This window comes from Kogia breviceps, chromosome 6 (genome assembly GCF_026419965.1).
Source record: "Kogia breviceps isolate mKogBre1 chromosome 6, mKogBre1 haplotype 1, whole genome shotgun sequence".
Taxonomy (NCBI): domain Eukaryota; kingdom Metazoa; phylum Chordata; class Mammalia; order Artiodactyla; family Physeteridae; genus Kogia; species Kogia breviceps.
Window position 1 is genome coordinate 73,505,076 of NC_081315.1, and position 15,086 is coordinate 73,520,161.

At 38.6% G+C, this 15,086-nt stretch overlaps 1 protein-coding gene and 1 non-coding gene across 6 annotated transcripts in view; one reads left to right on the forward strand and one right to left on the reverse strand.

Moving 5' to 3' along the window:
* CORIN (corin, serine peptidase) overlaps window positions 1-15,086 on the reverse strand; it is a 278,076-nt gene that overhangs the window by 120,775 nt on the left and 142,215 nt on the right. The gene's annotated exons all lie outside the window — the stretch shown is intronic.
* On the forward strand, window positions 4,941-5,047 carry LOC131759076 (U6 spliceosomal RNA). Its single transcript, XR_009336405.1, has one exon. It is a non-coding gene; the product is annotated as a U6 spliceosomal RNA (small nuclear RNA).

Consider the following 15,086-nt stretch of genomic DNA (forward strand, 5'->3'; position numbering starts at 1 on the left):
AAGGAGGCAAGGATATACAATGGAGAAAAGACAGTCTCTTCAATAAGTGGTGATGGAAAACTGGACAGCCACATGTAAAAGAATGAAATTAGAACACTTCTTAACACCATGCACAGAAATAAACTCAAAATAGATTAGAGATCTAAATGTAAGACCGAACACTATAAAACTCTTAGAGGAAAACACAGGAAGAACACTCTGACATAAATCACAGCAAGAGGGCTTCCCTGGTGGCGCAGTGGTTGAGAATCCGCCTGCCGATGCAGGGGATACGGGTTCGTTCCCCAGTCCGGGAAGATCCCACATGCCGCAGAGCGGCTGGGCCCGTGAGCCATAGCTGCTGAGCCTGCGCATCCGGAGCCTGTGCTCCGCAATGGGAGAGGCCACAACAGTGAGAGGCCCGCTTACTGCAAAAAAAAAAAAATCACAGCAAGATCTTTTTTGATCCAGCTCCTAGAGTAATGGAATTAAAAACAAAAATAAACAAATGGGACCTAATGAAACTTCAAAGCTTTTGCACAGCAAAGGAAACCATAAATGAGATGAAAAGGCAACCCTCAGAATGGGAGAAAATATTTGCCAATGAATCAATGGACAAAGGATTAATCTCCAAAATATATAAACAGCTCATGCAGCTCAATATTAAAAAAACAACCCAATCCAAAAATGGGCAGAATATCTAAATAGGCGTTTCTCCAAAGAAGACATACAGGTGGCCAAGAAGCACATGAAAAGCTGCTCAACATCACTAGTTATTAGAGAAATGCAAATCAAAACTACAATGAGGTTATCACCTCACACCAGTCAGAATGGGCATCATCAGAAAATCTACAAACATCAAATGCTGGAGAGGGTGTGAGAAAAGGGAACCCTCTTGCACTGTTGGTGGGAATGTAAACTGATACAGCACTATGGAGAACAGTATGCAGGTTCCTTAAAAAACTAAAAATAGAATTACCATATGATCCAGCAATCCCACTACTGGGCATATACCCTGAGCAAACCATAATTCAAAAAGACACATGCACCCCAATGTTCATTGCAGCACTATTTACAATAGCCAGGTCATGGAAGCAACCTAAATGCCCATTGATAGACGAATGGATAAAGAAGATGTGGCACATATATATAATGGAATATTACTCAGCCATAAAAAGGAACAAAATTATGTCATTTGTTGATACGTGGATGGATGTAGAGACTGTCATACAGAGTGAAGTAAGTGAGAAAGAGAAAAACAAATATCATATATTAACACATATATGTGGAACCTGGAAAAATGGTACAGATGAACTGCTTTGCAGGGCAGAAATTGAGACACAGATGTAGAGAACAAACATATGGACACCAAGAGGGGAAAGCCGCGGGGTGTGTGTGGTGGTGGTAGTGGTGGGATGAATTGGGAGATTGGGATTGACATGTATTCACTGATGTGTATAAAACTGATGACTAATAAGGACCTGTATAAAAAAATAAATAAAATTCAAGATTCAAAAAAAAAGAGAACTTCTGGGGTAACAGACATGTGTACTGTCTTGACTGTGGTAATGATTTCACAGGTGTATGTATACCTATGTCAACTGTATTAAATTGTATTATTTAAATATGTATATATTTACATATTTTAAAATATGATTTAAAACGTGTGTATTTATGGTTTTTCAACTTTGCCCCAATTAAAAAAAAAACATAATGGAAAAGAATATGAAAAAGAATATGTATATATATGTGTATAACTGAGTCATTTTGCTGTACAGCAGAAATTAATACAACATTGTAAATCAACTATACTTCAATAAAAAAATACTAAAATATAAGCATATTTCCCCATATTTTATCATTTATAAAACATAATAGCAGTCATAGTGATATATGAGGAACATAAACATAAACTGAATAAAAATAATACTTTGTGTCATAATTTAAGAAAAACTACATTATTAATGTGATTTTTCTGGCTTACTATTCTGCAAATTCATTTACTAATTCGTCAAAATGTATACTTTTAGGGCTTCCCTGGTGGCGCAGTGGTTGAGAGTCCGCCTGCCGATGCAGGGGACACGGGTTCGTGTCCCGGTTCGGAAAGATCCCACATGCTGCGGAGCGGCTGGGCCCGTGAGCCATGGCCACTGAGCCTGTGCGTTCGGAGCCTGTGCTCCTCAATGGGAGAGGCCACAGCAGTGAGAGGCCCACGTACCACAAAAAAAAAAAAAAAAAGGATACTTTTAGCAACATTATTTTCAATCTATATAATGGAAGATGGTGTCAGTAGCTTGACAAAAAGGCAAGATTGCAAACAATTTTTGTTAACTTTTAATTTTGACAAGGATCTTTTTTCTGATGCAACTTTTCTTGTTGCTTTAAGGCTATTTTATAGGCTGTGATAACACTGGGATATATTTCTGATAAATTATTTCAAAATACAAATTTTAGTATATCTAGAGCTGATGGCTGTCATGGAGAAATTAATGAAAAGGTTTAACTCTTCGTATGAATTAGTTCTAAGTCTGAATTTTAAATATAAATTTATACAGTGGCATTTTAATGTTTCTTCTGATATTTCCTATAAATCGTGGAGATTACACCAGAACTCAAATGTGGCTTCAAAATTTGTGTACAATTAAAAATGTCTGTTTATATATTCTATAGCTGTATCATCAATTTTAAGGAAAATTTTCATTTTATGTTATCTTCCTCGTTAATAAGTGTTGCACCCAAAGATAGCACACCTCATTAATAAGTGGTGCACATAAAAATAGTGGGTTTTTTCCATTGACAATGGTTAACTGTAACTTCTATTTCCAAGCCTGTGGGTATTTGTTTTGCAATGTTTCCCAAGGTTTCTAAAATCTTTGAAGAATTCTAATAACTCCTTGCTAAATGCTTTATTGTAATGTTCATGCATGTGCTTTTATTGTGTAATAATTTACTATCAAAGTCTGTTGCCCAAGCACTGTCTGTCTCATGGTTCAGGTGGAGAGTTAATATTTGTGCAGATGCCACAGGGACAGGCCCCAGGGACAATCGACCAAGCCGGCCTCCCACATGTCCCCATTTGGAGCCCCTCTTTTGCCCCAGGGCCAAGCCCACCATTGCCACCCTCAAAACCTGCTTCTGTTGTTGCTTCTGCTGCTGTGGCACCATCATGGCCATCAATCTGGGCCCAGGTCCTGGCCCGGCCACCTTGGGGCCCTGTGGATTCCCAGACAGTCTTCAGGCACATGCTTTGGGCCACCAGGCCAATCGCTCAGCACCCACACCGCCTGACCATAAGCCATTTGGTAGGTATCCGAGTGTGCACACCCTACCCACTAACACATCCCCACTGCTCACATGCACGCTCCATTGTCCCATCAAACCTCACTTACACAAGTATAAAGATAAAGCTGTTAATTTCAAGATGGTGACCGCAAAGCATTAAACCAAGCCTGGAAGCCTTCTAAGCACAGGGTCCTGGGCCACGGCACGGATCGCCAGCCCAGCAAACCGGCCCTGCCTCTGCCTTTCAAAGCAAACAGAAAGGCAGGGAGGGTGAGATGGGGATGAAACCTGTGACAAGTCCTTCTGAGAAGTTACAGGAGCAGGGGTTCCAGCATCCCACTAGGTCACTGTATTCTTCCTCTGCCCCCATGTCTTCTGCCATACCCACCAAATTCCATCCTGTTGGAGTCACTGTCTAGACATGGGAACCACTACTGTGATACGGCAGGGACTGCTGGCTGTCCATCCTCATGTGCTCTCCACCTCTTTCATAGTAATGGAGTTTAAGGTGGACCCAAGATTGCCAGGCTAAAGACTACATTTCCCAGTCCCATGTCACTAAGTTCTCCACAACAGAATATAAGCAGATTCTCCTTCGACTTTGCCTGCTTTAAAAGGGACTTGATGCCATGTACTTCCTCTGTTTGCCCTCCCACAAGCTGAAGCACAGATACAGGGCTCAGCCAGCTTCAATCACTTAAACAAGGAACCTGGTCTAGTGATTGGTGAAGCAAAAAATGGATGGAACCCACATCTTTAGATGACTTCATAGGGCAAGCCTGACTTGGCAAACTGGAAAATTCATCTTGGATCTATCGCTTAACAGAGAAATTAAATGTTATTTTCTTTAAGCCACTGTATTTCAGGATCTCTTCTATTACAGCAGGTTAATTATTCTGTAACTAATATGAATAGTTTGAATCTGGAGAGGTTTCATTCCCATTGTTCATCTGTCCATAAGGAAGATCTGAGAATAAAATGGTATGAAAGTTAGGACCTGAGGAAGAAGCTGGGTCCACCACACCCCACTGAGGACTCTGGATGTACCTTTGGACAGAGACATTAATTTACACATATCAAGTATGAATCTAATAGGCGTCAGTAACAGCCTAGAGATGTACTCACAACACTGCTTCTATGAGAAAATATCTGTCATGTTTGAAATAACTAATTTGCAAATATATCTTTGAAATGCAGCCCAGTCATTCACTGAAGGATGACTGTAATTCTGCACCTACCTTACAGAATTGTAGTAAAGATTTGAAGTTATACATGCAAACCATTAGGCACAGTATTTGACACCAAGCGAGCTTTTGATATATTTAATTTCTTTGTTATCACTGACACTATTAAAGTGACATCATAATATAGGCAGCCATATAAAGAAGGAAGTACTTCAAGGACCTGTATTGCCTCAGGCCCGTGGCATCAGTGGGCAACAACCCTCTCTGCTCTGAACTTCCCCCCACAGAGGTATGAGGGATAAATCAGTTAAACATTCCTAACTCTCTTAGATTCCAAAAGTAGTTCTAGTAGGTTTTTCCAGAAATAAACTGCATAAAATACTATCTCAAAAAATGTGTGAGCTGTTAAAACATTCCCCAAATAGACCATTAGAAGTGATGGGTTAGAGAATCAACATAGAAGGCAATGTCTCTGCATCAGAAAGAAGAAACCAGATGCTTGCTTCGGCAGCACGTATACTAAAATCGGAATGATACAGAGAAGATTAGCATGGCCCCTGCACAAGGCTGACATGCAAATTCGTGAAGTCTTCCATATTTTTTTGGAATATTACTCAGCCATAAAAAAGAATGAAATAATGCCATTTACAGCAACATGGATGGACTTACAGATTATCATACTAAGTGAACTAACTTAGAGAAAGGCAAATATCTTATGACATCACTTATATGTGGAATCCCCCCAAAAAATGATACAAATGAACTTACATACAAAACAGAAATAGACCCACAGACATAGAAAACAAACTTATGATTACCAAAGGGGAAAGGGGGGAGGGATAAATTAGGAGTTTGGGGTTAACGTATACACACTACTATATATAAAATAGATAAGCAACAAAGACCTACTGTATAGCACAGGGAACTATACTCAATATTTTATAATAACCTATAGGAGAAAAGAATCTGAAAAAGAAAAAAAAATATATATATATATAACATATAACTGAACCGCTTTGCTGTACACCTAAAACTAACGCAACATTGTAAATCAGCTATACTTCAATTTAAAAAAAATTAAATTTAAACTTAAATTAAAAACAAGAAAGACGGGGCGCTTCCCTGGTGGCGCAGTGGTTGAGAATCCGCCTGCCCATGCAGGGGACACGGGTTCGTGCCCCGGTCTGGGAAGATCCCACATGCCGCGGAGCGGCTGGTCCTGTGAGCCATGGCCGCTGAGCCTGCGCGTCCGGAGCCTGTGCTCCGTAACGGGAGAGGCCACAACACTGAGAGGCCCGTATACCACAGAAAAAAAGAAAAAAAAAAAAAAAAAAACAAGAAAGACGAAACCAAGAAGTGAGTTCAAGAGAGAAACATGAAAGCCACCAAATCCACTCCTCTCGACCCTACAAGAGCCTGGAAGTAGAATAAATAAGTTTACCTTCTGCAAGATTAACTTTACAATCGATAATACACAATGGATCAGGGCAAGATGGCTTTTTAAAACTCAAGAAGAAAATGGGCTTCTACTTTGAAAAATCTTTTTTTTAAATAAAAGGAAAACAATAAGACCTTGAAACCTATAGGGAATAGAAAGAGATAATGGAAAATCCTGAGCCTTAATTAGGTGTGGAGAAAAACTGGTAATACATGAAACTGCAAAGGTAGACTTTTAATTACTTATCTCTAGAGCACTGTTTTCAGAGAGTGAACAATGAATAAGACAATAACAAAGACCAGAAAAAGGAGGCAAAATAGGTGAATACCTGCAGAAAGATTTCTTAATCTGGACTGGGCAGTATTTCATTTGTTCAGCATTTTTAAGGAAGGAAATATTCCACACAGAGAAAAATTCAAATAGCTAAAGCGTATCTCTTTAAGATTCCTAACATCTTTCATAATTTTATTAAAGTTCAGTGAAATAGAACACTTGTTCTCCACCTTCTTAAATGGAGAGTGCTAATTTTTAACATTTCTTTGCTGCCCCAAGGTCTTTACAATGAGCAGCAAAAATTTCTCAGTGCCAGAGGAAAGTTCCTGGGGCAGGGGAGGGGGGAGGATTTGTCCCTCTACTAGGCTGCCTAAGAGTGCTGCCTGCTTTAGGCTCTTGTCCCTTAGACTGTATCATCCTTCCCCATTATATACAGGCTCAGTGGTCACCATCTCTACTGGTGTAGAGATACCAGTAGTTCTATCCACCTCCATTTCCAATTTGTTTGCCATTAATTATAGATCTGGGAAACAAACAAACAAACACCAGTTTTTAGATTTGTTTTCAAAGTAAAAATGAACATGCTATGAAAGAGGACCTTGGGAAATATTTTTAATGGCAGAGTGGACAGCTATTTCATTGTTCATCTTTTTTGTATTTTTACTTTTTATTTATTTATTTATTTATTTTGCGGTATGCGGGCCTCTCACTGTTGTGGCCTCTCCCATTGCGAAGCACAGGCTGCGGACACGCAGGCTCAGCGGCCGTGGTTCACGGGCCCAGCCGCTCCGCGGCATGTGGGATCTTCCCGGACCAGGGCACGAACCCGTGTCTCCTGCATCGGCAGGTGGATTCTCAACCACTGCGCCACCAGGGAAGCCCTATTTTTACTTTTCAATCATTGGTTGTGTTCTGATTAATTTAGGTGGTAACCTCTAGATAAGTAAGGTGCTACCATATATTCAAATAACTGAATTAAAATAGAGGCAGCACAGGAAAAGAGATAATATTGCTTCAGTGGAAAGAGCATGGAGCTCTACCATTAGAACTGGGTTCCAGTCCCAGCTCTGCCTCTAATCAGCAGCATGAACACTCATACCCACCATGGAGAGGTATTCTCAAGACTAAAAAAGATAAAGTGCCTGCCTCCATACCTGGCACATATAGAGCTCATATAGGCAAGCTAGATTATTATTTTAAAATCATTGAACATGTACGGAAATTTGGATGTGTGTCTAATATGCTCAAGAGGGATTATGAGAAACCCAAAATTCAATCTGTAAGAAAAGAATCAACTTTAAATTATTTTAGGTAAAATATAGTTAATTAAGTTTCTGGAATTTTAAAGTTGGAAGAGACTGGCAAACCTACAGTCCTGCCTCTCCATCCTAAAGATGAGGAAACTTGACTTGGCCAAGGTCATAGAGCTAATTAGAATGTAAACAGCAGGACTGGAACCCAGGTTTTCTAATGTCTAATCCAAGGCTCTAAAGCAAATATGAATTAATCTACAACAGAAGCTGGCAAACTTTTTCTATAAAGGGCCAGACAGTAAATTGTTTAGACTTTTCAATGCATACAGTCTCCGTTGCAATTGCTTAACTATGCCATTGTAGAGCAAAAGCAGTCATAGATAATATGCAAATGAAAGGGCATGGATGTGTTTCAGTAAAACTTTATTTACAAAATAGGCTTCAGGCTGTATCTGGCTCACAGGCTGCAGTTTGCTGATCCTGATCTGGAACAAGTTGACAGACCCTTTAGATAAAGGAAAATGATGGGTATAATTTCAAATCAACAAATCTATGGTCAATACAGTAAAAAACTGGATGACAATAAGAGAACTCAGAAGATTGATTTTATACATATATGTGTCTGTATATGTATATATACAGACACATATATGTTGCTATTGTGACTAATATTTCATTTTATTTTATTTTTTGGCTATGCCACACGGTATGCAGAATCTTAGTTCCCCGACCAGGGATCGAACCTGTGCCCCCAGTGGTGGAAGCTTGGAGTCTTAACCACTGGACTACCAGGGAAGTCCCTGTGACTAATGTTTTAAGATGATGTTTGATAAGGATCAATTCTGGCCTTAAGATCATTATATTCTTTAGTAGTAATTGGGATAATGCAAGAAAGAAACTCTAAGAAAACAGGAGGACTCTCAAAGAATGGGAATTTTAAATGATCTTGGCTAAATGAGATCTGTGAAGAGAACTAAAATAGTAGTAAACATTAAATAATATAATTTATTTCAGTTAGAATAACTAAAATACAAAACACTAGGAGAAAAAGCAAAGTATTCTAACCTGCAGAAATAAATAAATATTGCCATCAAAATCTACTGATTGCCACAAACTGAAAACACATCACCATCTCACCAAGGGAACATCCTTAATATCAGAATCAAAGAGTATGATCATGGAAAGAGGAATAATGTACCAGAAACAAGAACACACCTAAAGTGTATCTGGCCTTGTATCAGGACCACCTGGTAATCCTGGTTCCATGATCACAATTTTCATAATATTCTTTAGACATGTAGAGAGAGATCTCATGGAAGAAGGTGCGCAAACACCTTTTCTTCTGCATTAAGGGCTAATGCAAAAAGTGCTGCAATATAAGGCAGGGACAAATTTCCCCTTCCTAAAAAATATGACAGATTGGAATAGGTTTGCAAAGGAGTATTGTTCAAGCTTCCTCTAGGGAGCCTTTGAGAGCAGTCTGAACTCGACATCTGTTTGGCTTAAGGTATCCTCCCTGAAGAGAAAGGAAAGAAGTAGAAGACTTTTCAACATCTGAATTTTAAGGGAGTTATTCAAATTGTCATTTGACATACTCAACTGAACTAAATGTAGTACTGTATTTTCCCTAATGTTTATGTTGCTCCCTAGTAGTAAATTGGTTGTTTAAAAAGCACATCTCCCCTAGGAGGCACCAAAGGGTAACCCAATGATATATGGCGAGAATGAGGTTCATTACATCATGCCAACTTGCTCCCAACTTCTGTTCAGTTTACACAATGACTCATTCACAGTACTCAGTGCTTAGTGCAAACAACTGTGATCCTCCAATATTTGATTTGTCCTTGGGCTTTCACGCACCTAGACTTTGGTTTCACTGCATGATTTTGGAAGAAGAAAGGCATAAAACGAAGCTATACCAATGAACAAGAGACTGACTTGTAACTATGAAAGTTTTAGGTATCCGACTTCTGCAACTCAAAAGGATCTGAGTCAACAGGATGATGCTAGCCAAAAAGTATTTAAACACCTTTGTTCTCTGTCAGAAACACAGTTAGAGCTGTTGCCGGAGCATCGTAGTCCAGTGTCACTTCCTATACCTTTTCCTTTATATAGCAAGGAAAATGTTTAACATATATAAAGGATCACAATCCAAACAATGTTAAATCACAGAGAATCGTGTTTTTCATATATATGTATTGTGTATATATATATATATATATGAATGTATATGTATAGTCCTTTTTCTACTCATATGTTCACTTGGAATGCAGTAATAATTTATAGATAAATATAGCTATGAGAAAAGCTTCAGTATCTTATTTCTGTGCATCAGTTTAAAAAAAGACGGCTTCAATTATCACACAAAAATGTAGATGCTTTACAAATATTACTAAAAAGTAAATGAAAATAGGCCACTGTCACACTTGTTAAAGATAAAATAACGGAAAGAATAATGTGTTGGAAAAAATAGAGAATATATTCTCTACAATGCAAAGTAGAGAAATACCTATTAGCTGTAACTGATGTAATAAACAAAATTCCTGTAGAATAATACTACCAACACCACAGCTAAAGCAAATTTTCAAAAAAAACAAATTGGCAAGACCAAAAAGATGCCCGCCCCTAGAAGAAAAGTTATGTTTAGCTTGCTTAAAGGAAAAGTAACATTTTGTGTTGAAACTCAGAAATCCCAGAACCATGGATCTTTCTCATTTATTTTCCATTGTAATGTCCTTTAAGGTTTTTCACAGCAACAACAATGGCTCTAATAGACGACTCAGGCATGCAAAACCGATACATATTCAATTTTACCAGCTGGTAAAAAATGTTTTTTCTCACCCACAACTTTGACCAGGTCACCCCACCCGGCCAGTGACCTCACTATTGTTCTCCTTATCAAGTGCAGACTCCTGATTCTGGACTTCAAAGGCCCCCTCCAGTTTTCCCAGCTTTCATTTCCTCTCTAACCAGTCTGTATTCTTCCAGTCAAGAAATCCTTCATTCCGTCCTTTCATTCGCTGGCCCCCAACCTTCATCCATACTCTCTCACACTTCCAAGCAGGCTCAGATCGCTTTCCACAACCTATTTCTTCCCTTCAGATGAAACCTAAAAATTAAACTTGTTAGATGACCAGCTGCTTCTGTTTCCTTGTTTTTATTTTGAAATCTGATGCCATGTGCTCTGTACAAAAGAGATTAGGACCAGGACCCCAAAGACACATTTCTCAAGTATTTTATTCATTCATGTTTAATCTATTAGACCTATATGAGGCATGACACAGAATAAAAAACAAAGCATTTGCATCCAATTTAAATATAGGAAAAAAGAGACATTCTATTACATTCTATGACTGATGGTTGTAGGAATTTCAGTTGATATCTTTTGGGGGACCATGCCAGGACCGGAAGAAACTGGGAAGGCTTAGTTCTAGATAGGAGAAGAACAAAGGCACAGAAAGCCGCATATCACACCATGAGAGTGATAAACCAGCAACAAGCTGAGAAGGAGGAACAGACACAGACACAGGACAGGGGAGAGAGAACCCGGCTGCAAATGAGCACAGTATTCCAAGTAGGAATAAAAACAGACCAGAGCTCAGCCAGGCAGAACGGCCTCAGGGCATCTGACTTGGCACCAAATGCCAAAATGGACACAAAATATTAGTGACACGAATCACTAGCTCGTTAGACTTCGCTTCTGAAAGTCCATTCCCTTTTCTGCAATAAACCGTGGCTGTCAGCTTGCATGTTTTGTTGTTTATAATACTAATCCTAACGAGACTCCCAGGTGCAATGAAAAAGACTGGATTAATTCTGTGCCCTTAAGTTACTTTCTTCATTGCTAAAAGCACCTTCATTCATTCTCTCATTCAAAAACATACTCAGTGTCAAGGTTATTTTGTCAAGAAACATCCTGAAATGATGAGCTTCAGTGTCCTTGTCTGTAAGATAATAGTACATATCCAGTATGTTGTGTAGAAAATTAAATGAGACAGTGATATAAAGCACTTAACATGGTAACTGGCACTCAGCAGGCATGCAATAAGTTAGCTATTATGATTGTTGTTGCTGTTATTGTTATTATTATTACTGTAAGACTCGTTTTTAACAGATGACAGTTGTCACTGTAACCTGAGCCATAAGCCAATAAAATCTAATTTGTAAACCAATGTTTATTTACACACATTTTCTATCTTGCTATACAATATAATGAATCATGTTTTTTATAAAGAATTTTCCAGAGTCCCAGTGGGACTCCACTCCAATTCTTTTGAAGCTAGTAGGGCACCAACCTGCTTCCTTATCAACTAGGGAAAAGACAAGAGCAAGGAAAGAGAAGAACTAAAGTAGAAGATTTAGCATTCCTCAGCCTGTATTATAGTTAAAAAGTGAAAGATGTCAAAAAAAATAAAATAAAATAAAAGGTGAGTCGAGCCGTTTCTCACAACTCTTGTGGGTCTCAGAGGAGGGCAGATGTCATCAAAACTGCTTTTGCAATTTGCCCTTTAAATGTCCTGAAGTTTGTCTCCTTTCCTTTTGTGTCCTTCCCTTGTACTTTGTGTTCATCCTCCATAAGCTCATTCACCTTCTTTGATTTCAGCCCAACATATACACTAGTAACTCCCAAGCTCTTGTTCCCCCAGCTCAAACCCTCTCTCCTGGTATCTACACCCAATGAATGACATAACAAGGGAATTCACAAGTCCAAATGGTTCTTTCTCCCAAACTAGTCTCTTCCCTGTAGCCTCTACTTTGACAAGTGGTACAAACACCACTTCTTCCCAACCAAACATTTGCTTGTACAATACATTCTTTCTGCTTTTTCCTCTCCCCAGTGGGTCACCAAATCTCTAATGTGTGAGTCCTTCGGAACAGGGACTTTGTCAGTCGTGTTCACTCCTGAGTCCCCAGCACCAGAAACAATCCCAGCACATACTAGGTGCTCCATGCCCCTTTGCTGATGCATGAATGGCGCATAACTGCAGCTCCATAACTGCTGAAAGCAGGCATGAATGCATGTCTTCAAGCTGAGGTCCCAGAAAACAAGATGAACATAAAAATAATTCCCCTTTTCTTAAATTTCTCTAGTAATCTGTTCTTCTAAACGAGGCTATTAAATCATATAAAACAATTGGTTTTCTATCAGAATAACCAAATAGTATTTGTTTTGTTACAACGTTCAAATGTTAATCTCCTGGCTGTTGAGTTTCACAGGTAAGCAAGAAGCTTTCCAGACTTCAGATTTTATCCTATAAAAAATCTGTAAAAATCCTCTTTTCAAAAGTTATACTTAGCAAGGAGTCCTCTGAAATACAAATCGGGAAAATTGGAAACAGCTTAGCAACCCCAAAGAATAATATTTCACAATATTGTATGGAGTAAAGAGCCAGGTCCTGTGGGACCACTGGCTGGCTGGATGAAGCAATTTCAGAAAACATTAACTCTTTCAGACCTTCTATATGCTATTTAGTGAACAGAAGTAACTTGTGAAGGACTCTCAAGATTTTTGAGCGATCAGCCTTACATTTCATCTAGAACTTTCTGTTCTTTGCATTGAGTCGATTTTAGCGAACTAGGGTCCTAAAGTATAGGTGTTGTTTTCTTGCTAAGAAGTATGTGGCCCTGCATCTTACAATTCATATCAAATCCCCAGTCAATTCAACTTGCAAGGCTTTCTTCATAAAAAATAGAAAAAATGTGCTATAAATAACAGAAATAAAGGTCCATACCTTCATGTCTGCCCCTGTATTTGACTAGCAGAATAAAAGTCTTCATGATAAAAATATTTCGAGGCTCATTTATTTTTATCTATACCAGGCAGATTTGAACACTATATGTTTTCTTTAATTAGAAGACTGCCGGCAGGCAGACTTATTTTCAGTACAGAGTCTTTGCCTAAATTAAGCTATACATTCCTGACATCTTGTCCAAGGAGACTGAGAGCAAAACTCTAAACTCCTTACCAGGTCAATGTCAGCAGTTCTAAACTAAATAGCCACTTTCTGTCCTGTGTTGAGATTTATCTGAAATGCCAATCATGAAAAAAAAAAATAGGAACATTGTCATGAAGAGAAGAGAGAGAAGCTGATGGGGCACGTGCAGGTAACCACTGCATATCTAATCACAAATTGTAAGGTTAAGGAACAGTATTTGCTTTATATATGCAATTGTGTGCTTTATACATATACATGTACATATAAATAGAAATGTCCCTACACAACATGCACTTTTTAATAAAATAAACCTTTTCCTTCTTTTGTGGGCCTAATGCTATAGGTCTAATCTTTAATCTACTCTAAGTGCCTGCAAGGAATGATTTTTAAATAAGTAGTCTTTGCACACAGCACCACCATTTTGTGCTCATTTTGAATGCTATTAAGTTAAATGCACGTAGAAATGCTCTTTTCTCCTCTTAAAATGGGTGCGCTATGTTTTATAACAGGGCCGTCCTAGGTCCTTGAACTTTTAACAGGCCTACATTCAAACAGGTTCAAATCACAGCTTTGCAGAGTCCTGCCTCTATAATCCTGAGCGAGTTATTTAACCTCTCTAAGCATCAGCTCTCTCATCCACAAAATGGGTAGCGTCTCGGCCAGTTCACATTGCCACAGAAATCCCTGGGTTGCTTAAGCAACAAATATTTATTTCTCATGGTTCTGGAAGCCCACGATTAGGGTGCCAGCAGGGTCAGGTTCTTGTTGATGTTCCTCTTCCTGGTTATGTCCTCACATGGCCTTCCTTGGTGTATGTGCACAGAGAAAGCAAGCTCTGAGCTCTTTTCTTAAAAGGACACTCTTGCTTCTCTTTAGGATTTGCTACATTTCTCTAAACACTAATAAATAATATTTGTTTCTTTTTTCCTTTTCTTTTAAAAAAACAAAAAGATGCTAATCCCATTGCGGATCCACCCTCACAACCTCATCTAAACCTCATTACCTCCCAAAGTCCCCACCTCCTAACACCATTCCATTGGGAGTTACTTTCAAGATTTGAATTGGGGCAGGGGGAGGGGGGCACAAACATGCAGGCTGTTAACAGGAAGAATAACCATAACCTTCACAGTGCTGCTGTGAGGGATAAAGAAGAAAACAAAAGAAATCTCTAAAATGCTTAGCACAGTACTTTGTATATAATAAATGCTCAGCAAGTGTTATATATCATAATTGTTATAACTATTCTTATTAAACACTATTATTAAGACTCTATTATTTGGATTGGAGTCTGACCACCATATCTTCTGGGATTTTTTTTTTCTTGTTTAATTCTGTAACTGCTTTAACCATATTCACCCAAGAGAAACTTAACTTAAAAGTAATTGATTTTCCCTTCTACAAATCTCTATTGAAATACCATTTCCAAAGACTAGCCCCACCAGCCTCTAACTATTCCATCTTCACAATTACTCAGCACTTTTCTGCGCTTGACACTTACCACATATACTAATGTAATCACTTGAATACGTGCATATGCATTTCTGTCACTTGTGATTCATTTTTATGCTATATGTGTCTCTTTTCAACATTAGATTATCACTAATGAAGTAGAACCAGGATAATAGCCAGGTCTGTACGATTCTACTATAGCCACCTTCTTAGGGTGGGATGTTCTTCCCAAGGGTAAGCAAAAACTTTCCAAGGATACATACAGGCAGAACTTTAAGGGAATCAATTTCCA